Raw genomic sequence first — 3,470 nt, forward strand, 5'->3', positions numbered from 1 at the left:
CTGGGTTTAAGTAATTACCCTGCCTCAACCTCCTAAGTAGTTAGGATTACAAATGTGCAACACCACGCCTGGCTAACTTTTGTATTTTGAGTAGACACGGGGTTTCACCATGTTGGCCAGGCTGGTCTCTAACTCCTGATGTCAGGTGATCTGCCCGCCTCCCAAAGCGCTGGGATTACAAGCGTGTGAGCTACCGCGTCCGGCCAGTCAGTGCCTTTTCATGCGTGGGCTTGCAAGGGGTTCCGTTCTTTCATGTGATTTTTCTAGTCTGAATATCGTGTTTGAGGGGTTGACCCTGGGAAATTGTGAAGCGCTGACTGTGTCATCAGAGGGAAACCCCCTTTGCAGGGGGCTGGCTTCACAGAGGAGCCCTCCCACTTCCCCCATGGACTGCCAGCGTTGCTCAGAAGTCACGGGGCCCAGCCCTGCCTTGGGTGGTAACTCCCATCTATTCTCTGATCAAAAACTTGACCTCTTCCCATAAGCCGCTGAACAGCCCTGCGACAAATGTTACCCTTGTCTGACTTACAATCTTCAGCAAACTTGGTTGGCCATCTCAACTGGTATCGGACCCAGTTGATGGCACAGGATAGGAAAACAATCACATATTGGCAGACACTCTACTCTTATTTCATCATACTCCTAGCTGCTCTTTCACTCAGCGGGCGGGGCTGAGATTTTGGAATGGAAAAGCTTGGGTTTGAATCGGCAGTAATGCTGCGTTGAAGCTGCAGACGCTCGGGTGAGCTTCTTGACTCTCTGGGCTTCAATAATCTCATCTGTGGAATCTGGCTGATGACTAAGGATTTTATTGTGGTAAAATACATGGAACATAAACTGTCTCATCTTAACTATTTGTCAGTGTGCTGTTCCATGGTATTCAGCACATTCACATAGCTATGCAGCTGACAGTGTCATCCATCTCCAGGTTTCTTTCATCTTCCCAAACTCTGCACCCATTAAACATGAACTTCTCATCTCCCCTTTCTCCAACCCCTGGTCACTGGCACTCTACCTTCTATCCCTATGAATGTCACTTTTCTAGGAAATGCCATAAGTGCATTCAGACAGAAACGCCCATTCTTTGTGATTGGTTTATTTCAGTCAGCATAATACCCTGGCATTAGTCCATTCTCACGTTGCTATAAAGAATTGCCTGAGGCTGGGCACAGTGGCTCACGCCTGTAATCTCAGCACTTTGGGAGGCCAAGGTGGGTGGATCACCTGAGGTCAGGAGTTCGACAGCAGTCTGACCAACATGGCGAAACCCTGTATCTACTAAATATAAAAAGTTAGCAGGCATGGTAGTGTGTGCCTGTAATCCTAGCTATTCAGGAGGCTGAGGCATGAGAATCGCTTGAACCCAGGAGGTGGAGGTTGCAGTGAGCTGAGATGGTGCCACTGCACTCCAGCCTGGGTGACAGTGACAGTGTCTTTAAAAAAAAAAAAAAACAAAAAACCTGAGGCTGGGTAATTTATGAAAAGAGTTAATTGACCACAGGTCTGTAGGCTGTACAGGAAGCGTGGCTGGAAGGCCTCAGGAAACTTATAATCATGGCAGAAGTCCAAAGGGAAGCAGGCACGTCTCATCATGGTGGAGTAGGAGAGACAGTGAAGCAGGAGGTGCTACACACTTTTGAATGACCAGATCTCATGAGAACTCTCTTGTTATCATGAACAGCGAGGGGGAAATCTGCCCCCATGATCCAATCACCTCCCACCAGGTCCCTCCCCCAACACTAGGGATTACAATTCAACCTGAGATTTGGGTGGGGACACAGAGCCAAACCATATCAGTCCTCAAGGCTTATCCACGTGTCAGCACTCCCTTCGTTTTTAAGGGAGCACTGAGCACTCTTCCCTTGTGTGGAAAGAACCAGTGTTTTTGACCCATTCATCAGGATGATTTTCGGGATGACAGGCCATGTCCTGCTTTTGCTGCAGGAAATGTAACCTAAATCCTTTGGGATAACATCAAACTCTGAATTCTTTTTTTATACAACTTTTAGGTTCAGAGGTGCAGGTTTGTTACGTGGGTAAAATTGGGCTTCATGGGGTTTGGTGTATGGATTATTTTGTCACCCAGGTAATAAGCGCTAGTACCCGATGGGTGGTTTTTCAACCTCCAAGGAGGCCCCAGTGTCTGTTGTTTCCTTTGTGTCCGTGTGTACTTGATGTTTAGCTTCCACTTGTGAGAACATGTGGTGTTTGGTTTTCTGTTGCTGCATTAATTCTCTTAGGATAATGGCTTCCAGTTGCATTCATGATGTTGCCCAGGAAGTGATTTTGTTCTTTTTTATGGCTGCATAGTATTCCATTATACCACATTTTCTTTATTTGATCCACCATTGATGGGAACCTAGCGTGATTCCTTGTCTTTGCTATTATAAATTATTTAGGTGTTCTCAGCATCGTCACAGACAACACGTGTTTCCCAACAGTGCACTTTGTTCTAGGTATTTGATGTATCTTTCTTAATTGCCCCTCCCCAGGTCTATCTCATTCTTTCTAGCTCCCAGGGCTCAGTGTAGGGCTGGCATGGAGAGGGGTTGGTGGGGAGTGTGGAACCCCCGGCTACCATAATGCTGGGTACACTGCCTCCCTCAGCTGACCACTGGTGGCCAGTTTCCAAGAGTTGCTGGATGCTCGTGTTAGCCCTGGGGTTGGCCCTTAAAGGGTGACATCTGGAAGGAGCAAATAGTTCCCTGCCTTTTCTGGCTTCCAGAGGCCACCTGCATTCCCTGGCTGAAGGCCCTTCCACTATTCCAAGCCAGCAGGGTGGCATCTTCAAGTCTCTCATGCTGTCCCTCGTCTCTCTCCTTCCACCATCACGTCTCCTCTCCTGACTTATTCCAAGGACCCTTCTGATTCTACTGGGCCTGTCCGCATGATCCGGATGATCTCCCCATCTCCAGATCCTCCCGTTAATCCCATCTGCAAAGGCCCTTGCACCACATGTATTGCTTCCTGGAAACGTATTCTTTTAGTTTTGGAGATCAGAGGTCTGAATTCAAGGTGTCGGCAGCGCGGGCTCCTTTTTGGGGCTCTGAGGGCGGGCGCCTCGTGCCCCTCTCCTGGCCTCTGGTGGTTGTCAGCATTCTTGGATGCTCCTTTGGTTGTAGCTGCCGCACCGCAGTCCCTGCCTGTCTTCACACGCTGTCTTCACACGCTGTTTTCCCTCTGTGTCCAGATTTCTCCTCCTGGCAGGGGTGCCAGTCACTGGATTAGTAGGACCCACTCAAATGCAGTGTGACCTCATCTTCATGACATTTGCAAAGACCCTGTTTCCCAAATAAGGCCACACTCACGTTCTAGGCAGGCATGAGTTATGGGGGACAGAGTTCAACCCACTGCCCCTTGTAAAGGTCATACATTGACAGGGATTTGGGTGTGGATGTTTTTGGGGCCATTGTTCAGTCTGTCACAGATGGCATCTTACAGATGTATGGGGACTCTAAGAAAAACAGCCC

This window comes from Theropithecus gelada, chromosome 20, assembly GCF_003255815.1.
Source record: "Theropithecus gelada isolate Dixy chromosome 20, Tgel_1.0, whole genome shotgun sequence".
Classification (NCBI taxonomy): Eukaryota; Metazoa; Chordata; class Mammalia; order Primates; family Cercopithecidae; genus Theropithecus; species Theropithecus gelada.